We start from the raw sequence: 14,539 nt of genomic DNA on the forward strand, positions 1-14,539 counted from the left end.
TTGATGTATGACGTCATTCTGTGTGTCCGCATCCTCGATCTATTTATTATCGTCTCCAAAACTAACTCTTAGTAAATTTGATTATTTATGGCGGTAAAAAAAGAAGACCTACTGTGGAGTTTACCAAGACATTTCGGCATTTTTAAAAAACATGAAAAAATAAATAAATAATGTTTCAATGCAAGATGACGTGTTTAAAGATGCAGCACAACTAAAGTTGCACATTTGAAACATGAAACAATATTCAGATAATGCTGCTGATGAGGGAAACCATCAAACACAAAACCCAAAACCAGTTAAGTTGTCACCTTCTGTAATTTGTTAATAAAAACAAAATACAATGATTTGAAAATCCTTTTCAACTTAATTTTAATTGAATAAACTGACAAGATATTTAACATTCCCACTGAGAAACTTCATTTTTTTTTGCAACTAATCATTAACTTAGAATTTAATGGCAGCAACACATTGCAGAACAATTGTCACAGGTGTATTTTTTACCACTGTGTTACATGGCTTTTACTTTTAACAACACTCAGTAAACGTTTGGGAACTGAGGAGACACATTTTTTAAGCTTTTTAGGGGGAATTATTTCCCATTCTTGCTTGATGTACAGCTTAAGTTGTTCAACAGTCTCCCTTGTGGTATTTTAGGCTTCATATTGCACCACACATTTTCAATGGGAGACAGGTCTGGATTACACTCTTTAACTACGAAGCTACGCTGTTGTAACACATGGCTTGGCAACGTCTTGATGAAATAAGCAGGGGCGTCCTTGATAATGCAACATATGTTGCTCCAAAACCTGTATGTACCTTTCAGCATTAATGGTGCCTACACAGATGTGTAAGTTACCCACGCCTTGGGCACTAATACACCCCCATACCATCACAGATACTGGCTTTTACATTTTGCGCCTAGAACAATCAGAATGGATATTTTCCTCTTTGGTCCGGAGGACACAGTTTCCAAAAACAATTTGAAATGTGGACTCGTCAGACCACAGAACACTTTTCCACGTTGCATCAGTCCATCTTAGATGAGCTCGGGCACAGCGAAGCCGGCGGCGTTTCTGGGTGTTGTTGATAAATGGCTTTCCCTTTGCATAGTAGTTTTAACTTGCACTTACAGATGTAGCAACCAACTGTAGTTACTGACAGTGGTTTTCTGAAGTGTTCCTGAGCCCATGTGGTGATATCCTTTAAACACTGACGTCGCTTTTTGATGCAGTACTGCCTGAAGGATACAAAGTCCGTAATATCATCACTTACATGCAGTGATTTCTCCAGATTCTCTGAACCTTTTGATGATATTACGGACCGTAGATTGTAAAATTGTTATGTTTCTACTGGGGAAGGAGACAGCCCAGCAACGGAATGTCAAGTTCAAGAGGTTTATTGAACTTGTAAATACCGTGAGGTTTGTTGAGGTGCGTTTTGGATGTCCAGCGTCCAATTCCGAGGGGGGAAGAAGCCAGGGGAAGTCCTAGGTCCAAGCGGAGGCGTGTCTGGTGTTCCCAGCGGAGTGTGTGTGTGACACAGCAGAAATCCCTAAATTCCTTGCAATAGCTGGTTGAGAAACGTTGTCCTTAAACTGTTGGACAATTTGCTCACGCATTTGTTGACAAAGTGGTGACACTCGCCCCGTCCTTGTTTGTGAATGACTGAGCATTTCATGGAAGCTGCTTTTATACCCAATCATGGCACCCACCTGTTCCCAATCAGCCCATTCACCTGTGGGATGTTCCAAATAAGTGTTTGATGACCATTCTTTAACTTTCTCAGTCTCGTTTGCCACTTGTGCCAGATTTTTTGAAACATGTTGCAGGCATCAAATCAATCTGGCCCAATCTGGCCCCAAAATGTGGCCTTAATACACTCCCCAACGTGGCTATAATGTGGCCCCAATGCAGGCCCCAATGTCACTCTAGTGTGAATCAATGCGTCCCTAATGTGGCCCCAAATGAGGCCCCAATCTTGCCCCAAATGTGGCCTTAATGCACTCCACAATGTGGCTAAAATGTGGCCCCAAAACAGTCCCAAATGTGGCCCCAATTGCGGCCCCAATGTGGCCCTAGTGTGGCCCCAAATGTGACACCAATGCAGTGCCCAATTTGGTCCAAATGCGGCCCAATGCAGGCCCCAGTGTGGCTCCAATGTTCCTAGTATGGCCCCAATGTGGCCCCAATGCTGGCCGAATGTCATTTTAGTGTGAATCAATGCGTCCCTAATGTGGCCCCAAATGAGGCCCCAAATGAGGCCCCTATCTTGCCCAAAATGTGGCCTTAATGCACTCCACAATGTGGCTAAATGTGGCCCCAATTGCGGCCCCAATGTGGCCCTAGTGTGGCCTCAAATGTGACACCAATGCAGTGCCCAATTTGGTCCAAATGCGGCCCAATGCAGGCCCCAGTGTGGCTCCAATGTTCCTAGTATGGCCCCACATGTGGCTCCAATGCAGTCCCCAATGTGCGGCCCAAATGCGGCCCCGAATGGGACCCTAGTGTGGCCCCAATGCAGAACCCATTGTGGCCCCAATGTGACCCCAAATGTGGGTTTGATGCACCCCCTCCCAATGTGCCCCAAAAGCGGCCACAATGTAGCCCCAAATGTGGCCCCAATGTGGCTCTATTGTGAATCAATGTGTCCCTAATGTGGTCCCAAATATGACCTTAATGCACTCCCTGATGTGGCCATAATGTGGCCCGATGCAGTCCCAAAAGTGGCCCCAAATGTGACTCCAATGCAGTTCTTAATGTGGTCCAAATGTGGCCCGATGCAGGCCCCAAATGTGGCTTTAATGCACTCCCAAGTGTGGTCCAAATGCAGCCCCAATGCAGCCCAGAATGTGGCCCCAATGTGGCCCTAGAGTGAATCAATGCGTCCCTAATGTGACCCCAATGTGACCCCAGATGATCCCCCAATGTGGTCACAAATGTGGCCTTAATACACTCTCCAACGTGGCTATAACGTGGCCCCAATGCAGTCCCCAATGTGGCCCCAATGCTGGCCCCAATGTCACTCTAGTGTGAATCAATGCGTCCCTAACGTGGCCCCAAATGAGGCCCCAATCTTGCCCCAAATGTGGCCTTAATGCACTCCACAATGTGATTAAAATGTGGCCCCAATGCAGTCCCCAATGTGGCCCCAATAGCGGCCCCAATGTGGCCCTAGTGTGGCCCCAAATGTGACACCAATGCAGTGCCCAATTTGGTCCAAATGCGGCCCAATGCAGGCCCCAGTGTGGCTCCAATGTTCCTAGTATGGCCCCACATGTGGCTCCAATGCAGTCCCAAATGTGCGCCCCCAAATACGACCTAGGTGTGGCTCCAATGCAGTCCCCAATGTGGCCCAAATGCCGCCCTAGTGTGGCCCCAATGCAGTACCCATTGTGACCCCACTGTGACCCTAAATGTGGGTTTGATGCACCCCCAATGTGCCCCAAAAGCGGCCCCAGTGTAGCCCCAAATGTGGCCCCAATGCAGGCCCCAATGTGGCCCTAGTGTGAATCAACGTGTCCCTAATGTGGCCCCAAATAAGCCCCCAATGTGGTCCCAAATGCGGCCTTAATGCACTCCCCAGTGTGGTCCAAATGTGGCCCCAATGTGGCCCTAGTTTGAATCAATGCGTCCCTAATGTGACCCCAATTTTACCCCAAATGATCCCCCAATGTGGTAAAAAACGTGGCCTTAATGCACTCCCCAATGTGGCCATAATGCGGCCCCGATGCAGTCCCCAATGTGGCCCCAAATGCGACCCGATGCAGGCCCCAATGTGGCTCCAATGTGGGCCCAATGTTTCCCCACATGTGGCTCCAATGCAGTCCCAAATGTGCGCCCCCAAATACGACCTAAGTGTGGCTCCAATGCAGTCCCCAATGTGGCCCAAATGCCGCCCTAGTGTGGCCCCAATGCAGTACCCATTGTGGCCCCACTGTGACCCTAAATGTGGGTTTGATGCACCCCCCAATGTGCCCCAAAAGCGGCCCCAGTGTAGCCCCAAATGTGGCCCCAATGCAGGCCCCAATGTGGCCCTAGTGTGAATCAACGTGTCCCTAATGTGGCCCCAAATAATCCCCCAATGTGGTCCCAAATGCGGCCTTAATGCACTCCCCAGTGTGGTCCAAATGTGGCCCCAATGTGGCTCTAGTTTGAATCAATGCATCCCTAATGTGACCCCAATTTTACCCCAAATGATCCCCCAGTGTGGTAAAAAACGTGGCCTTAATGCACTCCCCAATGTGGCCATAATGTGGCCCCGATTCAGTCCCCAATGTGGCCCCAAATGCGACCCGATGCAGGCCCCAATGTGGCTCCAATGTGGGCCCAATGTTTCCCCATATGTGGCTTTAATGCACTCCCCAATGTGGTCCAAATGTGGTCCAAAAAGCGGCCCCAATGTAGCCCCAAATGTGGCCCCAATGCGGGCTCCAATGTGGCCCTAGTGTGAATCAATAGGTCTGTAATGTGGCCCTAATGTGGCCCAAAAGGGGACCTTAATGCACCCCGTGATGTGGCCATAATGTGGCCCCGATGGAGTCCCCAATGTGGTCCCAAATGTGACACCAATGCAGTTCCTAATGTGGTACAAATGCGGCCCGATGCAGGCCCCAATGTGGCTCCAATGTGGCCCCAATGTTGCCCCAAATGTGGCTTTAATGCACTTCCCAATGTGGTACAAATGCGGCCCCAAAAGCGGCCCCAATGCAGCATCCAAATGTGGCCCCAATGCAGGCCCCAATGTGGCCCTAGGGTGATTCAATGCGTCCCTAATGTGGCCCCAAATGATCCCCCAATGTGGTCCCAAATGTGGCCTTAATACACTTCCCGACATGGCCATAAAGTGGCCCCGACGCATTCCCCAAAGTGGCCCCAAATGTGATACCAATGCAGTTCCCAATGTGGTCCAAATGTGGCCCGATGCAGGCCCCAATGTGGCTCCAATGTGGCCCCAATATTGCCCCAAATGTGGATTTAATGCAATCCCCAATGTGGTCCAAATGCGGCCCCAAAAGTGCCCCAAATGCGGCCCAAATGTGGTCCAAATGTAGCTTGATGCAGGCCCCAATTTGGCCCCAATGTTGTCCCGATGTTGCACCAAATGTGGCTTCCATGCACTCCCCAATGTGGTCCAAATGCGGCCTCAATGTAGCCCCAAATGTGGTCCCAATGCAGGCCCCAATGTGGTCAAAATGCCGCTCGATGCAGGCCCCAATGTGGCCCCGATGTTGTCCCAAATGTGGCTTTAATGCACTCCACAAAGTGGTCCAAATGCGGTCCAAATGCGGTTCGATGCAGGCCCCAATTTGGCCACAATGTTGCCCCAAATGTGGCTTTAATGCACTCCCCAATGTAGCCCCAAATGTGGCCCCAAATTTGGCCGCAATGCAGGCCCCATTGTGGTCCAAATGTGGCTCGATGCAGGCCCCAATGTGGCTCCAATGTGGCCCCGATTTTTCCCCAAATGTGGCTTTAATGCACTCCCCAATTTGGTCCAAATGCGGCCCAAATGTAGCCCCAAATATGGCTTTAATACACTCTCCATTATGGTCCAAATGCGGCTCCAATGTAGCCCCAAATGTGGCCCCAATTTGGTCCAAATGCGGCCCCAATGTAGCCCCAAGTGTGACTTTAATGCACTCTCCATTGTGGTCCAAATGCGGCCCCAAAGTAGCATCAAATGTGGCCCCAATGTAGCCCCAAATGTGGGCCCCAACGTGGTCCAAATGCGGCCCGATGCAGGCCCCAATGTGGCTCTAATGTGGCCCCAATTTTGCACCAAATGTGGCTTTAATGCACTCCCCAATGTGGTCCAAATGCGGCCTCAATGTAGCCCCAAATGTGACACCAATGCAGTTCCCAATGTGGTCCAAATGTGTGCCGATGCAGGCCCCAATGTGGCTCCAATGTGGCCCCAATATTGCCCCAAATGTGGATATAATGCAATCCCCAATGTGGTCCAAATGCGGCCCCAATGTGGTCCAAATGTAGCTTGATGCAGGCCCCAATGTGGCCCTAGGGTGATTCAATGCGTCCCTAATGTGGCCCCAAATGATCCCCCAATGTGGTCCCAAATGTGGCCTTAATACACTTCCCGACATGGCCATAAAGTGGCCCCGACGCAATTCCCCCAAGTGGCCCCAAATGTGATACCAATGCAGTTCCCAATGTGGTCCAAATGTGGCCCGATGCAGGCCCCAATGTGGCTCCAATGTGGCCCCAATATTGCCCCAAATTTGGATTTAATGCAATCCCCAATGTGGTCCAAATGCGACCCCAAAAGTGCCCCAAATGCGGCCCCAATGTGGTCCAAATGTAGCTTGATGCAGGCCCCAATTTGGCCCCAATGTTTTCCCGATGTTGCACCAAATGTGGCTTCCATGCACTCCCCAATGTGGTCCAAATGCGGCCCCAATGTAGCCCCAATTGTGGCCCCATTGCAGGTCCCAATGTGGTCAAAATGCCGCTCGATGCAGGCCCCAATGTGGCCCCGATGTTGCCCCAAATGTGGCCTTAATGCACTCCCCAATGTGGTCCAAATGCGGTCCCAATGTAGCCCCAAATGTGGCCCCAAATGTGGATTTAATGCACTCCCCATTGTGGTCCAAATGCGGCTCCAATGTAGCCCCAAATGTGGCCCCAATTTGGTCCAAATGCGGCCCCAATGTAGCCCCAAATGTGGCTTTAATGCACTCCCCACTGTGTTCCAAATACGGCCCCAATGTAGCATCAAATGCGGCCCCAATGTAGCCCCAAATGTGGGCCCCAATGTGGTCCAAATGCGGCCCGATGCAGGCCCCAATGAGGCTTTAATGTCGCCCCGATTTTGCACCAAATGTGGCTTTAATACACTCCCCAATGTGGTCCAAATGCGGCCCCAATCTAGCCCCAAATGTGACCCTAATGCAGTTCCCAATGTGGTCCAAATGCGGCCCGATGCAGGCCCTAATGTGGCCCCAATGTGGCCCCGATGTTGCCCAAGATGTAGCTTTAATGCACTCCCCAATGTGGTCCAAATGTAGCCCCAAAAGCGACCCCAATGTAGCCCCAAATGTGGACCCAATGGGGCCCAAGTGTGAATCAATCGGTCCCTAATGTTGCCCCAATGTGGCCCCGATGTTGCCCCAAATATAGCTTTAATGCCCTCCCCAATGTGGTCCAAATGCAGCCCCAAAAGCGACCCCAATGTAGCCCCAAATGTGGCCCCAATTCAGGCCCAATGTGGCCCTAGTGTGACTCAATGGGTCCGTAATGTGGCCCCAAATGTGGCTTTACTGCACTCCCCAATGTGGCCCTAGTGTGAATCAATGGGTCCCTAATGTGGCCCCAAATGTGGCTTTACTGCACTCCCCAATGTGGCCCCAATGCAGTCCCTAACATGTCCCCAATCGTGGTCTCAATGCACTCCTCAATGTGGACCCAATACAGTCCCTAATGTGGCCCCAAATGTGACACCAATGCAGTGCCAAATTTGGTCCAAATGCTGCCCGATGGAAGCCCCAGTGTGGCTCCAATGTGGCCCCAATGTGGCCCCAATGCAGGCCCCAATGTGGCCATAGTGTGAATCAATGGGTCCCTAATGTGGCCCCAAATGAGGCCCCAAATGTGGCTTTACTGCACTCCCCAATGTGGCCCCAATGCAGTCCCTAATGTGGCCCCAATTGTGGCTTTAATGTACTCCTTAATGTGGCCCCAAATGTGACACCAATGCAGTGCCCAATTTGGTCCAAATGCTGCCTGATGGAGGCCCAAGTGTGGCTCCAATGTGGCCCTAGTGTGGCCCCAAATGTGGCTCCAATGCAGTCCCCGATGTGGTCCAAACGCGGCCCGATGCAGGCCCCATTGTGGCTCTAACGTGGCCCCGATTTTGCACCAAATGTGGCTTTAATACACTCCCCATTGTGGTCCAAATGCAGCACCAAAAGCGACCCCAATGTAGCCCCAAATGCGGCCCCAATGCAGGCCCTAATGTGGCCCTAGTGTGAATCAATGGGTCCCTAAAGGGGCCCCAATAGGCCCCAAATGAGGTCCCAAATGTGGCCCCAAATGTGGCTTTACATCACTCCCCAATGTGGCCCCAATGCAATCTCTAATGTGGCCCCAATTGTGGTTTTAATGCACTCCTCAATCTGGCCCCAATACAGTCCCTAATGTGGCCCCAAATGTGACACCAATGCAGTGCCCAATTTGGTCCGAATGCTGCCTGATGGAGGCCCAAGTGTGGCTCCAATGTGGCCCTAGTGTGGCCCCAAATGTGGCTCCAATGCAGTCCCCAATGTGGTCCAAATGCGGCCCGATGCAGGCCCCATTGTGGCTCTAACGTGGCCCCGATTTTGCACCAAATGTGGCTTTAATACACTCCCCATTGTGGTCCAAATGCAGCACCAAAAGCGACCCCAATGTAGCCCCAAATGTGGCCCCAATGCAGGCCCTAATGTGGCCCTAGTGTGAATCAATGGGTCCCTAATTGGGCCCCAATAGGCCCCAAATGAGGTCCCAAATGTGGCCCCAAATGTGGCTTTACTGAACTCCCCAATGTGGCCCCAATGCAGTCCCTAATGTGGCCCCAATTGTGGCTTTAATGTACTCCTTAATGTGGCCCCAATACAGTCCCTAATGTGGCCCCAAATGTGACACCAATGCAGTGCCCAATTTGGTCCAAATGCTGCCTGATGGAGGCCCAAGTGTGGCTCCAATGTGGCCCTAGTGTGGCCCCAAATGTGGCTCTAATGCAGTCCCCAATGTGGTCCAAATGCGGCCACAATGTAGCCCCAAATGTGGCCCCAAATGTGGCTTTAATACACTCCCCATTGTGGTCCAAAATGCGGCTCCAATGTAGCCCCAAATGTGGCCCCAATTTGGTCCAAATGCGGCCCCAATGTAGCCCCAAGTGTGATTTTAATGCACTCCCCATTGTGGTCCAAATGCGGCCCCAAATTAGCATCAAATGCAGCCCCAATGTAGCCCCAAATGTGGGCCCCAATGTGGTCCAAATGCGGCCCGATGCAGGCCCCAATGAGGCTTTAATGTCGCCCCGATTTTGCACCAAATATGGCTTTAATACACTCCCCAATGTGGTCCAAATGCGGCCCCAATCTAGCCCCAAATGTGACCCTAATGCAGTTCCCAATGTGGTCCAAATGCGGCCCGATGCAGGCCCTAATGTGGCCCCAATGTGGCCCCGATGTTGCCCAAGATGTAGCTTTAATGCATTCCCCAATGTGGTCCAAATGCAGCCCCAAAAGCGACCCCAATGTAGCCCCAAATGTGGACCCAATGTGGCCCAAGTGTGAATCAATGGGTCCCTAATGTGGCCCCAATGTGGCCCCGATGTTGCCCCAAATATAGCTTTAATGCCCTCCCCAATGTGGTCCAAATGCAGCCCCAAAAGCGACCCCAATGTAGCCCCAAATGTGGCCCCAATTCAGGCCCCAATGTGGCCCTAGTGTGACTCAATGGGTCCCTAATGTGGCCGCAAATGAGGCCCCAAATGTGGCTTTACTGCACTCCCCAATGTGGCCCTAGTTTGAATTAATGGGTCCCTAATGTGGCCCCAAATGAGGCCCCAAATGTGGCTTTACTGCACTCCCCAATGTGGCCCCAATGCAGTCCCTAACATGGCCCCAATCGTGGTCTCAATGCACTCCTCAATGTGGACCCAATACAGTCCCTAATGTGGCCCCAAATGTGACACCAATGCAGTGCCCAATTTGGTCCAAATGCTGCCTGATGGAAGCCCCAGTGTGGCTCCAATGTGGCCCCAATGTAGGCCCCAATGAGGCCCTAGTGTGAATCAATGGGTCCCTAATGTGGCCCCAAATGTGGGTTCTTCCGAGCTTGCCCTTTTGTGGGTTCTTCCGAGGATGTTGTAGTCGTAATGATTTGTGCAGTCCTTTGAGACATTTGTGATTTGGGGCTATATAAATAAACATTGATTGATTGATTGAAATGTGGCTTTACTGCACTCCCCAATGTGGCCCTAGTGTGAATCAATGGGTCCCTAATGAGGCCCCAAATGTGGCTTTACTGCACTCCCCAATGTGGCCCCAATGCAGTCCCTAACATGGCCCCAATTGTGGTCTTATTGCACTCCTCAATCTGAACCCAATACAGTCCCTAATGTGGCCCCAAATGTGACACCAATGCAGTGCCCAATTTGGTACAAATGCTGCCTGATGGAGGCCCCAGTGTGGCTCCAATGTGGCCCTAGTGTGGCCCCAAATGTGGCTCCAATGCAGTCCCCAATGTGGCCCCAATGTGACCCTGGCGTCACTTGCATGCGTAGTTCGATAAAGTGAAAGCAAAGGAAGTTGACTGGGAGGAAGTCGCTACTACTACAAAATACAATAAAGGGGGCCACACCTTAAAAATGATTGTTTTAAAAATGAAAACAAAGTGTTTGGTTGATTGATTGAAACTTTTATTAGTAGATTGCACAGTACAGTACATATTCCGTACAATTAACCACTAAATGGTAACACCCCAATAAGTTTTTCAACTTGTTTAAGTCGGGGTCCACGTTAATCAATTCATGGTAAAAGTAAAGTAAAGTAAAGTAATACAAAGTATGAATGGATGTTTAGAGTGTCATATAATTGTAAAATTTGTACGGCTGTTAAGTAGAGGAGACTCAGACATCAGATTGGATCCACTTTAGATTTATTTTTCACCTCACATGTAAACAAACACAGCACAGTATCGATCCCAGTCCTTCAACAATCGCTATTTCTTCAGAATTATTGACAAGCGATGCACCCAAACTTTGCTGGTCTAAAATATACTTAGCTCACTAGAACCTGATGTTTGATGCAGCAAGAAGAGTGGAGGTTCAAACAGGAAGTAGAATGGAAAAATGAACCCAAAGGTGAAGCCATGGACTCACCTGAGTCCCACCTGCAGGTAGGATCCTGACAAAGTTCAACCGGTCACCTCCTGAGGCAGTATTGATTGATTACCTTACCCTTACCCGCCTTGTCCAAATCTCCACAAACTTGTACGGATCATTTGTGCTGCAAATATTGGTCCAGCTCTTCCTAAGGGATCCCCGAGGCCTTCCCAGGCCAGCCGGGAGACAGTCTTCCCAACGTGTCCCATGGTCTTCCCCGTGGCCTCCTTTCGGTTGGACGTGCCCTAAATACCTCCCTAGGGAGGCGTTCGGGTGGCATCCTGACCCAATGCCCGAACCACCTCATCTGGCTTCTCTCCATGTGGAGAAGCAGCAGCTTTACTTTGAGTTCCTCCCGGATGACAGAGCTTCTCACCCTATCTCTAAGGGAGAACCGCGCCATCTGGTGGAAGAATCTCCTTTCGGCCGCTTGTACCCGTGATCTTATCCTTTCGATCATAACCCAGAGCTCATGACCATAGGTGAGGATGGGAACGTATATCGACCGGTAAATTGAGAGCTTTGCCTTCCGGCTCAGCTCCTTCTTCACCACAACGGATCGGTACAGCGTCCGCATTACTGAAGACAACGTACCGATCCGCCTGTCGATCTCACGATCCACTCTTCCCTAACTCGTGAACAAGACTCCGAGGTACTTGAACTCCTCCACTTGGGGCAGGGTCTCCTCCCCAACCCGGGCAAGAACCATGGACTCAGACTTGGAGGTGCTGATTCCCATCCAATCACTTAACACTCGGCGGCGAACCGGTCCAGTGATAGCTGGAGATCCTGGCCAGATGAAGCCACAATCAGACAGTCCGATACCACATACTCCCTTGTGTGTGAGTGTGTGCGTGTAATGTGTGTGTGTGTAATATGTTTGTGTGTGTATTGTGTGCTTGTGTCTAGTGTGTGCCTGTATTGTGTGTGCGTGTAATGGGTGTGTGTAATGTGTTTGTGTGTGTATTGTGTGCTTGTGTATAAAGTGTGTGCGTGTGACGTGTGTGTGTAATGTGTTTGTGTGTGTATTGTGTGCTTGCGTATAAAGTGTGTGCGTGTAATGTGTGTGCGTGTAACGTGTTTGTGTGCGTGTATTATGTTCGTGTGTATCAAGTGTGTGCGTGTATTGTGTGTGAGTGTGTGCGTGTAACGTGTGTGTGTATTGTGTGCTTGTGTATAAAGTGTGTGCGTGTATTGTGTGTGTGCGCGTGTAACATGTGTCCGTGTAATATGTTTGTGTGTGTATTGTGTGCTTGTGTCTAGTGTGTGCCTGTATTGTGTGTGCGTGTAATGTGTGTGTGTAATGTGTTTGTGTGTGTATTGTGTGCTTGTGTATAAAGTGTGTGCGTGTGACGTGTGTGTGTAATGTGTTTGTGTGTGTATTGTGGGCTTGCGTATAAAGTGTGTGCGTGTAATGTGTGTGCGTGTAACGTGTTTGTGTGCGTGTATTATGTTCGTGTGTATCAAGTGTGTGCGTGTATTGTGTGTGAGTGTGTGCGTGTAACGTGTGTGTGTGTATTGTGTGCTTGTGTATAAAGTGTGTGCGTGTATTGTGTGTGAGTGTGTGCGTGTGACGTGTGTGTATTGTGTGCTTGTGTATAAAGTGTGTGCGTGTAATGTGTGTGCATGTAATGTGTTTGTGTGTATCAAGTGTGTGCGTGTATTGTGTGTGAGTGTGTGCGTGTAACGTGTGTGTGTATTGTGTGCTTGTGTATAAAGTGTGTGCGTGTATTGTGTGTGAGTGCGTGCGTGTAACGTGTGTGTATGGTGTGCTTGTGTATAAAGTGTGTGCGTGTATTGTGTGAGTGTGTGCGTGTAATGTGTGTGTGTGTAATGTGTTTGTGTGTGTATTGTGTGCTTGTGTATAAAGTGTGTGCGTGTATTGTGTGTGAGTGTGTGCGTGTAATGTGTGTGCGTGTAATGTGTTTGTGTGTGTATTATGTTCGCGTGTATAAGGTGTGTGCGTGTATTGTGTGAGCGTGTGCGTGTAACGTGTGTGTGTGTGTGTAATGTTTTTGTGTGTCTATTGTGTGCTTGTGTACAAAGTGGGTGTGTGTATTGTGTGTGAATGTGTGCGTGTAACGTGTGTGTGTGTAATGTGTTTGTGTGTGTATTGTGTGCTTGTGTCTAGTGTGTGCATGTATTATGTGTGCGTGTAATGTGTGTGTGTAATGTGTTTGTGTGTGTATAGTGTGCTTGTGTATAAAGTGTGTGCGTGTATTGTGTGTGAGTGTATGCGTGTGACGTGTGTGTGTGTAATGTGTTTGTGTGTGTATTGTGTGCTTGTGTATAAAGTGTGTGCGTGTGACGTGTGTGCGTGTAACGTGTTTGTGTGCGTGTATTATGTTCGTGTGTATCAAGTGTGTGCGTGTATTGCGTGTGAGTGTGTGCGTGTAACGTGTGTGTGTATTGTGTGCTTGTGTATAAAGTGTGTGCGTGTATTTTGTGAGTGTGTGCGTGTAATGTGTGTGTGTGTAATGTGTTTGTGTGTGTATTGTGTGCTTGTGTATAAAGTGTGTGCGTGTATTGTGTGTGAGTGTTTGCGTGTAATGTGTGTGAGTGTGTGCGTGTATCGTGTGTGTGCGTGTGTTTGTGTGTGTATTGTGTGCTTGTGTATAAAGTGTGTGGGTGTATTGTGTGTGAGTGTGTGCGTGTAATGTGTGTGCGTGTAATGTGTGTGCGTGTAATGTGTTTGTGTGTGTATTATGTTCGCGTGTATAAGGTGTTTGCGTGTATTGTGTGTGTGCGTGTGCGTGTAACATGTGTGTGTGTGTGTAATGTTTTTGTGTGTCTATTGTGTGCTTGTGTACAAAGTGGGTGTGTGTATTGTGTGTGAGTGTGTGCGTGTAATGTGTGTGTGTGTAATATGTTTGTGTGTGTATTGTGTGTGAGTGTGTGCGTGTAACGTGTGTGTGTATTGTGTGCTTGTGTATAAAGTGTGTGCGTGTATTGTGTGTGAGTGTGTGCGTGTAACGTGTGTGTATTGTGTGCTTGTGTATAAAGTGTGTGCGTGTATTGTGTGAGTGTGTGCGTGTAATGTGTGTGTGTGTAATGTGTTTGTGTGTGTATTGTGTGCTTGTGTATAAAGTGTGTGCGTGTATTGTGTGTGAGTGTGTGCGTGTAATGTGTGTGAGTGTGTGCGTGTATCGTGTGTGTGCGTGTGTTTGTGTGTGTATTGTGTGCTTGTGTATAAAGTGTGTGGGTGTATTGTGTGTGAGTGTGTGTGTGTAATGTGTTTGTGTGTGTATTATGTTCGCGTGTATAAGGTGTGTGCGTGTATTGTGTGTGAGCGTGTGCGTGTAACGTGTGTGTGTGTGTGTGTAATGTTTTTGTGTGTCTATTGTGTGCTTGTGTACAAAGTGGGTGCGTGTATTGTGTGTGAATGTGTGCGTGTAACGTGTGTGTGTGTAATGTGTTTGTGTGTGTATTGTGTGCTTGTGTATAAAGTGTGTGAGTGTATTGTTTGTGAGCGTGTGTGTGTGTGTAATGTGTGTGCGTGTAATGTGTTTGTATGTGTATTATGTTCGTGTGTATAAAGTGTGTGCGTGTATTGTGTGTGAGTGTGTGCGTGTAACGTGTGTGTATTGTGTGCTTGTGTATAAAGTGTGTGCGTGTATTGTGTGTGAGTGTGTGTGCGTGTAACGTGTCTGTGTAA

The sequence above is a fragment of the Nerophis ophidion genome, linkage group LG19, assembly GCF_033978795.1.
Source record: "Nerophis ophidion isolate RoL-2023_Sa linkage group LG19, RoL_Noph_v1.0, whole genome shotgun sequence".
NCBI lineage: Eukaryota > Metazoa > Chordata > Actinopteri > Syngnathiformes > Syngnathidae > Nerophis > Nerophis ophidion.